A 15770-nucleotide genomic window follows, 5' to 3' on the forward strand; every position below is an offset into this window, starting at 1 on the left:
AAAATGAAACCTGAAGACAACTTAGGAGGACATTGGCAGATGAGACATTTCAATCCATCTGCAGGAGATAAAGAGTGGGGGGAAGCACAGCGCCCCTCTATCAGCCCTTAAGGGTGGGATTTGGACCCACTGTGTTCAAGGCCCTAGTTCCAGCCCCTTGAATGGGTCCAAAGCTCGGTTGGTGCTTGAGAAATCCAGTTTGAGTGACTGAGGCTGCAGGTGCATGGGGGAGCTGGGCAGCCCCAAGGAGTACGGGGCTCCAGGCTTAGTGATGACAGGAAGGAGCACAGGTGGAGACAGAAGAATTAGGTTCAAGTGTAGAAGAATGCACTCCAGCCCCACCCCCTGCCCATGGTCAGAACCTCCTACAGCCAGGAGTTACCAACCTGGTTAAAGGGGGCACACAAAACGGAAAGGAAAAACAATTAAGACCAACAGCCCTTATTATCCAGGTCTTTCATTTTCTGTGTTCTGACATTTTGACATCTGGGGCCTTGCTGATCCTGGAGGGACTACTCCACCCCCACCCCCGTCCCAGGTCAGCCAATTCCTAGAGATAGCAAACAACTCGCTCAAATGGAAAGGAACCAATCCAGAGCCCACACCCCCACCATCTCTTTTATGGAGATCTCACCCTCCTGGCCACCATCCACCTGCCCTAATCACCCCAGGACCAGGTACCAGACAAACAGGGACAGGCCATATGTACCCAAGCCTGCTGAAGGCATTCCGGGTCCTAGCCCTGCTTACCCTGCCTCACCAGTTCCATTCCATGGAAACCACAATAAAGGCTTTTGACCACATTTTCCCCTCACGCCCTCTGCCTCCTGACTGTCCCTAGTGCTTCCCTGTGTGGCCCTGTATGGCGAGCATGCCTCCTGTTTCCAGGGAACGGTAAGATAAACTTCCTTCCTTCCTGACAGTCATTTCTGTGTCTGCATTTTACCATGCCTGATTAAAACATATCCTTAAAATGTCAGATGTGGTGAATGGACTTGAGGACACGGGGAGTGGGAAGGGTAAGCTGGGATGACATGAGAAGGTGGCATGGACATATATACTCTACCAAATGTAAAATAGCTAGCTAGTGGGAAGCGGCCACATAGCACAGGGAGATCAGCTCGGTGCTCTGTGACCACCTAGAGGGCTGGGATAGGGAGGGTGGGAGGGAGGGAGATGCAAGAGGGAAGAGATATGGGAACATATGTATATGTATAACTGATTCACTTTGTTATAAAGCAGAAACTAACACACTATTGTAAAGCAATTATACTCCAATAAAGATGTTAAAAAAAAAAAAGTCGCCCTACAGGTGAATAAAAAAGTAAACAGCCTCAAGAAAACGTAGGCAGCCAGTCAAGATGCCAGCACCTCGAGTTAAGTTTCCCTCATTTTAGCAACTGGAGAACCTCTGCTAAGGGTTGCCCACGTCTACAGAGGCTCTGCAGCCTTTTCTGTTCCCAAAATCCTCTAAAGGGGAAACTCACCGTCATGAGATATCTGAGAACAGCCTTCACTGTGAGAGACAAGGACAGAAACAAGAAAGATCCAAGAAGAAACAGTCAATGAAAGGAATGAAAAATTACCTCTTATAAAAGTAATATCCTCACAAAAATTCAAGAGGATATTGCATTTAGAAAAACAAATGGCAATATGGAAGTTAAAACATGATCTATGAAATACACCTTTATAAATAGGTGGGAGGTTTGGCTGATAAGAATCACTGAGATGAAATGTAAGACCGAAAGGATGAGGGCCTCAGAGTAAAGGCCAAGGAAGCGGAAGAGACATGGGGGGCGGGGGGGTGGGTAGTGGGAGGGAGAGAAATCACACAGAGGAATTGTAGAGCTGAAAGAAACCCCTCCAACGTGAAGGCAAAGAAAGGTGTTTTTAAGAACATTAAGGTGCCAGAGAGCTTGTTTCTTATGTATATTTTCTTGGTCATGGACTTGAGCATCAGCTCCAGAAGAATGAGGGTGAATACTAAGGAAGAAGAAATAAACTTTCAGACCAAACCTAAAGATCTGGAAAAGGAATTTTCATGATGAGCTGTGTAGTGGGTCTAGAAAAAGGGGCGGGGTCCAAATTACAGCAAGATATAAGGGGTCTCTGAAGAGAGTAAAGTGGATTCAGAGTGATGAAGAGAAGAAACAACAAGGTGGAAAACACCGTGGATTTGACTAAGGGCACATTGTTTTCAAAAATCTTTAATTAAAAAAAGCCACCAGAAACTTCAGGAAAAAACTGTACAAGAAAGCCAAGGTTTGAATATGAAACAAAAATGTGATGAAGCTTAAAGAAAGAAGGAAGGGAGGAAGACTAAGCTACAATAAAAAGATAATCCTCTGAGATGAAAAAGGACACATCCACCCCCTGACTTCCAAACACACTCAGGGAGAGAGAGGAGGAGGAAGGCTCAAGATGTAAATATTCTTTGCTTCACTGCAGTCTGTACCTGACTGTCTTAATGACACACAAACAGTGACTGGGAACCAAATATCTGAGGATGTGGACCTTCACAAACTCACCCTGGATTTTACCCTGCTTTTTAAATTAGGTTCTCTGGAACCCCAAGATTCTGTGGAGGTGCTTCAGATTTCTGCAAATGTTTGATTCCAGTATTTTCTTTTCCTTGTGTTTCAAAATGCATCATCAGATGAATGGATAAAGAAGATGTGGCACACATATACAATGGAATATTACTCAGCCATAAAAAGAAACAAAATTGAACTATTTGTAGTGAGGTGGATAGACCTAGAGTCTGTCATACAGAGTGAAGTAAGTCAGAAAGAGAAAGACAAATACCATAGGCTAACACATATATATGGAATTTAAGAAAAAAAATATCATGAAGAACCTAGGGGTAAGACAGGAATAAAGACACAGACCTACTAGAGAATGGACTTGAGGATCTGGGGAGGGGGAAGGGTAAGCTGTGACAAAGCGAGAGAGAGGCATGGACATGTATACACTACCAAACGTAAGGTAGCTAGCTAGTGGGAAGCAGCTGCATAGCACAGGGAGATCAGCTTGGTGCTTTGTGACCGCCTGGAGTGGTGGGATAGGGAGGGTGGGAGGAAGGAAGACGCAAGAGGGAAGAGATATGGCAACATATGTATATGTATAACTGATTCACTTTGTTATAAAGCAGAAACTAACACACCATTGTAAAGCAATTATACTCCAATAAAGATGTAAAAAACTGCTAATAAAAGTCCAAAAACACTCAAATAATTGTTTGCAAAATTTTAACTCTTCAGACACTACCAATGTATTAATTCATGTGGCCCGTTTAACTTCTTTTCTGGTGGACGTGAAACTAAAACTCCTATTGCCATGAATACTGCATGTATTTGAAACTCTTGAAAATGAGTCACCCAGTAAGATTTCAGTTTTGCATGATTGCTCTTTAAAAAAAAATTCACATTTGAATCTACAATTCCAGCACAGAACCTGCATCTGCCTTGGCACCCCTTCCCCCACCCCCCACTCCGCAGCAGCAACAGCAGAAAGCACTGTGTGATGCTTCCATAGCTTTGCTTATTTTAAGCTTGGGTGTCATCCTGGCTGATTTTTATATTTATAATAAAGGCTGTGGGCATCTGTTAATGATTCAATTCTGAAAGAAAATAAAATTCATACAGCTCTTTCTCCATGGATTTGGAGCAGTTTAATTGAAAAGACTCTTGAGATCACAAGGCAAATGGGTAAAAACAAGATAAAAATCTGTTGCTAATGGCTGTGTGACTCAGTGATTTCTGAATACCGTTCAACCAAAATAGAATATTGAGATAAATGTACCACTGTCATCATTATCAAAATCTTAATACTCACTGTGGAAGTTTTAGGGTTCTTCCCCAGGGGCAAATTGATTTTATACGTAAATGATATAAAAGTAAACTCTGGTCATAATTATGTGCTAATACCACTTCATCTGTTTTGACCATTAGGGCTGGAGATAAGGTTTGTTTGAAAAAGGGTTCTGTTGCTAAAATCTGAGTCTGAAAACACGGAGGGGATGAAGTCCCTGTGAAACATGAGTGACCAAAACCACTGCAAGGACCTGCCAGGCGACAATATCAGTGATGTCCATTGGGTGCCAGCTGACAGTGACCTTGAGGCCACATGGTATCACAGCCTTGCAGCCAGCAGATTCTGGTCACGCTGGAGGCTGGGTGGGTGCACAGAACTCAGCTCACTCTTCCCTCTGTGCTGGTGTGCACCTGAAACTTTCTGTATTAAACTGTTAGAAAACAGTCAAACATACATATTTTTTCTTGACTACTAGAGGACAGGATACACTCTCAGAACTTTTGATGACCCTGGCACGTGGCCCTTCACTCCCCTCAAAACCTCTTCCCTCCAGCAGCCTTGGTCCTCGTCCAGGTAGTAATGGACAGATGAGCCTGCACTTGGTGTGAGGGGAGCTCTGGGCACTCCCACTGAGAAGTGCCCATGGAGAGGAGGGATATTTAACCCCAATATTGAAGGTGCAGGTCCTACGTCATCTGTCAAGTAGTCAGGAGCAGAGGACATCTGGACAGGCTCTAAGGATGGGCAGAAGGCTCACAGGTTCTGTAAGCCTACCAGGAAAGGTGGGCGTGTCCCCAGAAGACAGCGTAGTCTGATCACACACCTGGAGGTAGGCTGGACTGAGGGAAGCTTCATGAAGGTGAGGTTTGCCTGGAGCAGGGGTGAATGAGATGTTGTCCCAAGCAGCAAGGCTAATACAGGGGCTTGAGGGCTAACCACTGGTGGCTATGCCTACAGGACCCAAGGGCCCATCCTTAGGGGAGGATTACAAACTGTGCTTCCAGACGTCAATGGCAGTACAGGCAGGCAGAGCCCAAGGGACACAGGTGAACCCTGGTGGTCTGGGTTAAGACTATTTCCTGCTCCCCATCCACAGGGTCTGACACAGTGCCTGATCCCAGCCCTGCAAAGGGCTCCTGGCCCTGGAAGCAGAGCCCTCTGATCCCAGCTTGGTGCAGCCCCTGCTCATCTTGCCCCGCAACACTGAGCCCCATCTCTGAGCAAAAAACCCCAGGTACACTGCACTGCTGTCGAGAGCACACTGTGGGCTCATGAGGTGAGGACTGTAATGAATAGGGTCTCAGGCGCCATCAGACCCATTCCCTCTGAGCTCACATGGTCCTCAAAAGAGAGAGAGGGAAGAGCAGAAAGGCGAAAATGATCTTAACTGCTCTACCACAAAAAGAAATAATGATTATGTGATGAGGATAGGGGTGTCAGCTAATGCTACAATGGTAATCATATTGCAATATATATGTATTTCAAATCAACACAATGTACACGGTAAACATAAAATGTTGTATATATATATCTCAATTGTATCTCAATAAAAATAATAAAATAAAATTTAAAATATTGTAAGAAAAAAAGTAAATGAATAAGAAAGAGGAAACCCATCTATCTCAAAAGACTGTCAATCTAAGGTGCCATTTATCTTAAATCTTTTAAGGAATAAAAGCTGCCATGGATCAAAGATAAGATCAATAAAACTAAAAGCTGGTTCTTGGTGAAGATAAACAAAATTGATAAACCATTAGCCAGACTCATCAAGAAGAAAAGGGAGAAGACTCATATCAATAGAATTAGAAATGAAAAAGGAGAAGTAACAACTGACACTGCAGAGATAAATAGGACCACGAGAGATTACTACAAGCAACTATATGCCAATAAAATGGACAACCTGGAAGAAATGGACAAATTCTTAGAAAAGCACAACCTTCCAAGACTGAACCAGGAAGAAATAGAAAATGTAAACAGACTAATCAAAAGCACTGAAGTTGAGACTGTGATTAAAAATCTTCCAACAGGGCTTCCCCGGTAGCGCAGTGGTTGAGAGTCCGCCTGCCAATGCAGGGGACGTGGGTTCGTGCCCCGGTCGGGGAGGATCCCACATGTCACGGGGCGGCTGGACCCGTGAGCCATGGCCGCTGGGCCTGCGCGTCCAGAGCCTGTGCTCTGCAACGGGAGAGGCCGCATCGGTGAGAGGCCCGAGTACAGAAAAAAAAAAAAAAAAAAATCTTCCAACAAACAAAAGCCCAGGACCAGATGGCTTCATAGGCGAATTCTATCAAACATTTACAGAAGGGCTAACACCTATCCTTCTCAAACTCTTCCAAAATATAGCAGAGGGAAGAACACTCCCAAACTCATTCTACAAGGCCACCATCACCCCGATACCAAAACCAGACAAAAATTTACCATTGCAACAAAAAGAATAAAATACCTAGGAATAAACCTACCTAAGGAGACAAAAGCATGGACTTATATATACTACCACATGTAAAATAGATAGTTAGTGGGAAGCAGCCGCATAGCACAGGGAGATCAGCTCGGTGCTTTGTGACCACCTAGAGGGGTGGGATAGGGAGTGTGGGAGGGAGACGCAAGAGGGAGGGGATATGGGGATATATGTATATGTATAGTTGGTTCACTTTGTTATAAAGCAGAAACTAACACGCCATTGTAAAGCAATTATACTCCAATAAAGGTGTTAAAAAAATAAAAATAAAAACAATACATTGGTAACAGCAAAAAAAAAAAAAAAAGCTGCCAATTACATGTTAAGATACCGCTGATGCCCAGATTTCAGAGGAAAAAAGTCTGTAGAGGATAGATTAATTTTATTTCAAAAGAGAGTAGTAAGTCCTTTCTCTGGATATTTTGATTTTATTATGTATTTTATTCTAAAGTGTTAAGGACATGTTAAAATGATAGCAAGGTGGCTTGTCACAGACCATGACCAAAAAGTCTTGAGCAGAACTGAAATTTCATGGTCGTTTCTACCTTTCAGAGATCCCAGGAGGCAGACATCCAGGTATCAGCAGGAGGCTTCCAGAAGAATCTATTCAAGATCCTTTCTTTACCCACCAATTTATATGTTAAATGGCATATAACATGGATTATAACAATTGGATGTAACATTGGATGAATTATAACAATGTTATAAATAATATGGGATAATGTTATCAAAGCCTGTGTCAAGTTTCTGGGCTCCCAATATTGTTCCTTGATCAATAGGACTGTTCCTGATCCAGTACAACATCATCTTAATCACTACAACTTAGTGGAAATGTTGGTATTTGGCAGGGCAAGTCTCCGACAACTTTGTTCTTTTGTTTAAAAATTATCTTACCTACCCCTGGCCCTTTACTCATCATTAAGTTCTAGGATCTACTTGTCCAGTCCCATGAAGACCCAGCTGAGACTTTAGTTGGAATCACATTAAATTTACAGACTAGTTTGGGAAATTCTGACATCTTTACGATACTGAGTTTTCCCAGAAATAAATATATAACTCACCATTTATTTTGGTCTTAGATTTATTTATTGATACTTTTTAACACCTGCAAATACTGGAAAAAAGTGATATAGTTGATGAATGATGGTAATTTAGTTTATTCCTTTCTAATCTTTAATATTTCATTCTTTTACTTTTCTTGTTATTTAAGATTCTTATCATTCTTAAGATATTTTTTAAGTGATGACAATAGGTATCTTTATTTTGTTCCACATATAGAAACTTGTAATGTTTCAGCATTAAATGAACTTTTGGTAAACACCTTACATCAGGTTACACAAGTTTTCTTCTATATCACAAATAGGTATTAAATACCATCAACTGATTTTTCCCCAGCTACCAAGATGATCGTGTGATTTTTCTCCTTCATTCTGTTAATATTGATAGAATGAATTATATAAATGAATTTTTCTAAAGTTAAACAAAACTTATTTTTCATTAGAAAACTAAATTTGTTATGATTTTTTAAAAATTATTGCTAGATTTAGTGAGTTAATACTCTAGTTAAGATGCATACATACATGCTCATAAGTGATACTGTATGCTAGATGGAACTTGCCTGCAAAACCCACTTTTTCGAATTTCTTTTTAAAAACATATCAATCAAGAGAATGAAAAGGCAAGCTTCAGACTGGTAGAAAATATTTGAAAAAAGATATACATGATAAAGACTGCTATCCAAAATATACAAATGACACTTAACAGTAAGAAAACAACCCAATCAAAAAAACCTTGAACAGACACCTCAACAAAGAAGTTATCACGGAATTGCAAATTTAAACAACCAGATACCACCACACACCTAGTAAATGGTCAAAATGCAGAACAATGAGAACACCACATCTGGCAAGGATGTAGGGCAACAGGAGCTTTCATTCATTACTGATGGGCATGCAAAATGGAACAGCCACCTTGAAAGACACTTTGGCAGCTTCTTACAAAACTAAACATCCTCTTACCATACAATCCACCAATCACACTCCTTGGTGTTTACTAAAAGGAGTTGAAAACTTATGTCCAGACAGAAATCTGCACATGGATGCTTAAAGCAGCTTTATTCATAATTGCCAAAACTTTGAAGCAATCAAGATGTTCTTGAGTAGGTGAATGAATAAATAAATAAACTGTGGTATATCCAGACAATGAAATGTTATTTAGTCTTAAAATGAAATGAGCTATTAAGCCATGAAAGACCTGGAGGAAGCTTAAATGCATACTACTAAGTGAAAGAAGCCAGTCCGAGGGCTACATACTGTATGATTCCAACTATATGACATTCTGGACCAGGCAAAACTATGGAGACAGTAAAGCTCAGTGGTTTCCAGGAGTTAGGGGGAGAGAGGGATAAATGGGAGGAGCACAGAGGATTTTTAGGGCAGTGAAGCTAGTATGTACTATAATGGTGGATACATGTCATTATACATTTGTCCACATCCATAGAATGTACAACATAAAAAGCAAACCCTTAGTGTAAACTATGGACTTTGGGTGATCGTTATTTATCAATGTTGGCTCATCGATTGTAACAAACATACCACTCTGGTGAGGGTGTTCATAATCTGGGAGGCAGTGCATTGTGGGGGCAGGGCTATGTGGGAAATCTCTGAACCTTCTCAACTATGCTGGGGATCTAAAACTGCTCTAAAAAATAAAGCATATTTTAAAGATAGATAGATGATAGGTAGATAGGTAGAGAGATCCAATTATCTTGTCTATTTTTCTATTTTGTCTAGAACCAGCTTATATTTTTCTAGAAAAAATAATTTCTGGCTAAGTTTCCATATTCAGTGGCATAAAGTTGTCCATAACATTCTCTCTTCTTTACTTTCTTGATAATTATTCCCTAAGTTGTGTTCATTTTATTAGTTCTTTTTAAAAGCAACTTATTCCTTCTTGATTTCTATCTTATTTTTCTCATTTAATAAATTTCTACTCTTTTCTTTATTCTTCCTTCTCTTTACTTAATATTATTTTTTTCCTAACTTCTTGGGATTGGTAATTAATTCACAAATTTTAGTTTTAAAATCTTGCCTAATGTAAGCATTTAAGGCTATGGATTTCTCCCTACATATATACACACATGCACACACACATTCACACACACTAAAGTTTTTTTTTTTTAATTCACATTTGGGTACTTAGTTCTCCAGATATGTATTTTTAGTAGAACAAGGACACATCTGTTTTTCTATATGTGTCTATCTGTATCTGTTTCTCTACATTAGATGAGGCTTGTTAATTATGAAGTTCTATATCCTGACACATTTTTTCCTTCTTGAACTATCAATTACTAAAAAAAACAGTACATTAAAATCTTCTACCACAATTATGGATTTATCTGCCAATTTTTCTTCATTTGTTTCAAAGCTATTTTATTAGGTGCATACATGTGAAATTTGTTAAATATTCTCAGAAATTGTTTCTTTTTTATCATTACGACTTGATCTTTAACCTTAATTGCACCTTTTTTCTTATAGCGTGTGTGCGTGCACATGAGAGCGCGTGTGTGTGTACATTTTCCTGTTATAAACATAGCCATTCTAATTTTATCTTATTCTTGTTGGCCCAGTATATCTTTTTCCTTTTTTTTTTGTCTCTTGTGTACTTATGCTTTAGTTCAAATATATATCTAAATGGTGTGTGTGTGTGTGTATATATACACACACAAATGGTGTACAGTTGGATTTTTTAAAAATATATAGTTGGGGGATCTCTGTCTTTTTAACTAGCTGCCTAATCCTTTATCTTGTCTGTTACAATGTTTGGTTTTATTCCTACTATTTAATTTTGTGCTTTTTATTTCACCGTCCTTTGATTGCATTTCCCTCATTTCTATAGGCTTCTCACATTTTCTTTATTCTTTCCCTACTCACTTCTTACCTGTCTGGAAGTTTAAAAAATTATTCTTATGCTTCTGATGGTTATTCTTACATTTTTTTAATCCCTTTAAAACAAACATTTATTGTTCTTTTCTAATTACAGAAATAAAACATATTCACAAAAAGGGAAATACAGAAAACACTTGGTAGGGACGCAATAATTATGAGGTGACTGAAGGAACAAAAATTAAAACTACCCACAATTCTGTAACTCAGAGGTAACCTCTTCAACACTTTTTTCTGACCTTTTTCTATGCATGTGGATACATCGGTTGTATATAATGCACATGCATACATACAGATATTTTAAACAAAATTTTAGATCTTACATACAATACTCTTTAGAATTTGCTTTTTTTCCCCACTTTAGCAATGCATCATAGACAGTTTCAATTTTTACATTTTTAACGTGTATACTTTACTCAGAGTTGACAGCTCTATGTTCTGCCAGAGCAACTTAAGTCCAACTAAGTGCTTTACCTACAAGTACCATCCAAATACTGCCTTTCATGTTACTATTTTCCATCATTTTAATCTCTCTTTGTTTTTCACCCTCAAGTTCATCATTATTATTATATATGTTCAAAACTATTTATATTTACCTGAATTTTTAACAATTGCGTTCCTTCTCATACCCTGTTCCTAAATGTATATTCTGGTAGTTTCTTTAATACGTGTATTTCTGGTATTTCATCATGGCAGTTTACCTCTTCATGGTAACTTCTTTAGTCTTTGTTTTCCTGAAAATGTCCTGATTTTGCCCCTCATGTAAAGAAGGGTTTAGCCAGGACAGAATTCTACATTGATGATTATTTTCTCTCAAAATTTAAAGTTACTCTTATTTTTTTCTGTCTTCTACTGTTGCCTCTAAAAGGCCTGCAGTCAGTCTAATCATCATCCCTTTGTAGCAAACTATCTTTTTTTCTTTCATTTTTTCCAGTATCTTCTTAGCTTTGGGCGTTCTGCCGCTTTTAGCAAAGTTGTCTAGGTGCCCGTTTCTTATTATCTATCTTTTCTCAGACTTCTTGTATCTCCTGAAACTGAGGATTTATGTTTTTCATCAATATTACTAAATTCTCAGCCATTCTTTTGGAACATGGCTTCTGGAGGAAAAAGTCGTATTTCACCGGAAAACTGCATCCTCTAAAAGCATACAGCTCTGAGCAAGGCATGGGACTACGTCTGAGCTCTTTGGAAGCTTTTTGGAAGCTGCAAGCAGAGGATAGATGCATAAATTATGTGTTGTCTGGGAGTGATTTCACTGGTGGTGATTTGACTTCCTGCGCCCTGTAAATAAACACATTTTATGTCCACTTACAATTCATCTCAACATTCCTTTACTTCATATACATTTGTCCTGGTTTGACTTTTCCTTTAATTGGATCTAACATCTGCCTTGTTCCCTCATGTCTTGTGAGTAAAATAAATTCTTTAGCATGTGTTCGTTTTTTATATCTGTATATGGGTCACAATTTTACCTTTCCTCTGAAAAATCATCTCCTAACACTTCTCCCACGTTCTTTCTATTATTTCCTTCTACAATACCAACCACCACGTGTGGGAGCACCTACGCAAGAGAGGAACTCATATGCCCTGTCTCACAAGGTTACATGTGGGGTCAATCCAGGATGGGGTTCATGCATCCACATCTGTTTTCTGCATGACCTCAGACACACTGTGCTATTATTTTGATGACTCTTCCTATTTTTGACTTATTTGCAAAATAATAACAGTACCCTTCTCAAAAAGGTTGTAAATATATGTAAAACATTTGGACCAGGACCTGGTACATCGAAGCACCATTCACCAATGCATCCATTCACCATTCTTTCATATTTTCCACCTATTTAGCTGGCTATGGTTCATCTAGGAAATTACTTCTACTCCTTTGACCGTGTCTCACCTGACACCCAATGCTTCTACTGAGTTTTTAATTTTTTATTTCATTGAAATGCTGTGTTAGTTTTACAATGTTGTGTTAGTTTTACAATGTTGTTAGATTTACAATGTTGTGTTAGCTTCAGGTGTACAGCACACTGATTCAGTTATACATATATATATATATATATATATATATATATATATATATATTCTTTTTCAGATTCTTTTCCCTTTTAGGTTATCACAAAATATTGAGTATAGTTCCCTGTGCTATACAGTGGGTCCTTGTTTATCTATTTTATCTACTGTAGTGTGTATATGTTAATCCCAAACTCCTAATTTATCCCTCCCTCACCCTTCCCCTTTGGTAACCATAAGTTTGTTTTTTATCTCTGTGGATTTATTTCTGTTTTGTAGATAAGGTGAGTTTTTAATTTTGATGCCTATATTTCTCATCTCTATTAATTTTATGTCTTTTTTTCAAAGCTGTTTTTTAAAGAGTGCTTTGCGTTTTTCTTGCATTTTCAATTCTTAATTGTGTTTAATTATTTAAACATTATTTATTAGTTCCTATTATCTAAAGTTTAGATCGAGATCTGCAGTTTGTTATGTCTGATAATATTTGCTCCAAGGGAGGTGCTATTTATTTATGTATCTTTTGTAAGTTTAATTTTCAACTCATCTATTTGCATATGTTTGTTTGCCTTTAACAAACAGTCTTTGTAACGTTTGCTATAAAATCTAATGAAGGGTGATATAGAGCAAGAGCTCAGGGGACACAGATGCAGCCACGGTGTTGGTGGAAGCGAAATGACAAGGGGGAGGGGGGTAGAAGAGCAGAGCCCTATGGCTGTCGCCTCACAGCTTTCCAGCCCCCACTCCTGGACACCAACCACTGTAGTTTGTGCTGTCAGGTGGCAGAAAACTCAGGGTTCAAACACTGATGCACCACCATGGAGCTTGGACAGGGCACACCTCAGCTTCCAGACACCAAAAATGGAATGAATCTTCAGCCTCCGAGCCCCCTGATTGTGACATGGAGCTTCCCCCACACAGCCAGAAACAGGCAAGCTTCATCTTCCTGCACTGAGAAGGAGATACTCCTCCAGCCCCCTTCTCAGATAGGGCAGTGTTTCCACAGCAGTCGGTTCCAGCCCACCTGGTCTGGGCAAGAGGGTAGGGCCCAGGTGTCACCCTTGCCTCCCTAAGCGAGTTGTTTGGTGACCCAGGACCCAGGATAACTGCCTGAGCTCCCAGGGCTCCATGTGGGGAAAGCACTGGCCTCCATCCTCCCGGGCTGCTCAGAGCCCCTGCAGTCCCTCCAACACAGAGGTCAGGCAGCCTACTTCATGGATGTGAATGAGTCCATGAAGTAAAAGTGAGTTTTCCATTTCTGAGCTGTGTAACCTGTGATGCCCTTTCTCCCCAGAGCCATGAAACAAAGAGGACTAAAGAAAGCTAGCCACCCCTGCTGGGGAGGGGAGAATTTCTGCCACTGGTGCCCTTGGTTACTTTTCACACAAGGACTGTGAATCAGGTGTGGAAATTCAAACGTGAGAGAAGGTGAGTAGAAAACACAGAGGGAAAGGTGCTGACTTTGCACTCTGCCCCCCTGTGTTTCAGTGACCTCTGACCTGGCATGTATGCCACCATGGGAACTTCCCACATAAGTGGGGCCACCAAATCCATGCCTGAAGTTCCCCAGTAACTGGCTGAAAAGTGACCAGACTAATCTTCTGAAGGGGAGCTTTTCCCTTTACATTGAAGATAGTAAAGAAACTGATCAACATTCATCTGAATAAATATGAAATCTAAGTAAACTAAGCATATACACTTGCTATGACAGTATAAATAAAATCTAAAAATGACAAAACAGAAATATTGTTTTTATCTTCAAGAACTTAATCTAAATATTTCCTGCCTAAAATTATATTAAGTATTTCCACCAAAACACTGAAGCAAGAAGTGCTTCAAGTGAACCAAGCTGGTATAACGTGTTTGGAAAGAAATTTCACAAAATGTAATTAGAGGATTTAAGAAGCTTAAAAATTCCATGTTTCTTGGAATTAAGAAATTCTTGGAAAATAAGATTAAAATAATTATAGTCACAAATATGTTTATTACCAATTTCAATAAAACAAAAATTAGAGCTCAGACTTTCAGTTAGGGAGAGAATAGACACGTTTACCTATTTGCATGGACTGAACTGCACCTCCCCCAATTCATATGTTGAAGTCCTAACCCCCAATGTGAATATATTTGGAAACAGAACCTTTAAGGAGGTAATTAAGGTTACATGCAGCCCTAAGGATGGGGCCGTAATCCAATAGGACTGGTAGCCTTATAAGAATAGGAAGAAATTAATATTCATATTCTCTCTCTCTCTTTTCCATAGAGGACACAGTGTGAAGGCAGGCATCTACGGGCCAGGATGGGATCGTTCACCAGGAACCGAATTGGCTGGCAGAAATAAACGTCTCCATTTTTATGTATCCATTACAGTCACTTTAAGAGATTCTTGGGAATAACACAGTATATAAATAAATAAGAAATAAAATGTAATGGCCTGGGGATTCTTCCCCAAATAAATATTTACTTTAGTGGAAAAAAATGCCCAGAGTATGGTATTTTGTTATTAGTGTTTTGCAGCACTATTACTTCCATTAACTATGCCTAAAACTCTTAACATAAAATATAAATAAACATAGGACCACTGTGAAAATGAAGAGAAGGCAGAAGGACTGACACAGTCCCTGGGTTTTCCATTTGTCTCTTATATTCCAAACTGAGTACTGGAGAAGCATCAACAGGTGCAGAGAAAAACAACAACAACAAAAATGTCCTGAGAAAAGCAAAATGACCAGGAAAGGGCAGCCAGGGAGACAGAAAACTTTTAAGTAATAGTCCTACCTCAGCTAAACATCAAAGGAACCATCAGCAGAGAGGTGAGGCCTAGTAGGCTACCAACCAAATTACATATTCCAAGAAAATATTATCAAAACAAGCAAGATCAACTATATTATTACCAGATAAACTAGACTTTAGAGGAAAGAAAATTACAAAGGGCAGATATAAATTTACATACTGATAAGACTCCACATACCAAGAAGACACAACAATCATACATTCTTTCCCAAACGAGCTGAAAAGCTGAAAAGTATGTGAATAAAATCAGAAGGAAGTAAAAAAAAAAAGAAAAAGAAAGAAAGAAATATACAAATCTACATTCTTCAACACTCCTCTCTCAACACTTGATGAGAGGACAACTAGACGGAAAATCAGGAAAGTCACAGAACTTCACACACCATCAACCAATATGGCCTAACTGACATAAAACCCTTTCCCCAACACAGCAAAAACACATTGTTTTCAAGTCCCCATGGAGCATATACTAAGACAGACCACAAACTGTGCCATAAAAACCTCAACAATATTAAAAGAATTTAAACCATGTGGAGTGTGATTTTCCACAATGGAATCAAATTAAAAACAAGTAAAAAGGAGACAACATGAGAATTTCCAAACACTTGGAATCTAAACACTAAATTTCTAAATAATCTATGAGTCAAAGAGAAAGTCTATGGTTGGAAACTCAAAAGATAAAGTGAACTGAAAAAACTAAAAATACAGCTTATCAAAATTTGTGAGGTACAGGTAGAGTGCTGAGAAAGAGATGTATA

The 15770-nt window shown here is 39.1% G+C and overlaps 1 protein-coding gene across 1 annotated transcript in view; it reads right to left on the reverse strand.

Annotated features, from left to right (window-relative positions):
- LOC132419772 (neuronal acetylcholine receptor subunit alpha-7) overlaps positions 1 to 15770 on the reverse strand; it is a 125315-nt gene that overhangs the window by 21537 nt on the left and 88008 nt on the right. The gene's annotated exons all lie outside the window — the stretch shown is intronic.

The sequence above is a fragment of the Delphinus delphis genome, chromosome 2 (assembly GCF_949987515.2).
Source record: "Delphinus delphis chromosome 2, mDelDel1.2, whole genome shotgun sequence".
NCBI lineage: Eukaryota > Metazoa > Chordata > Mammalia > Artiodactyla > Delphinidae > Delphinus > Delphinus delphis.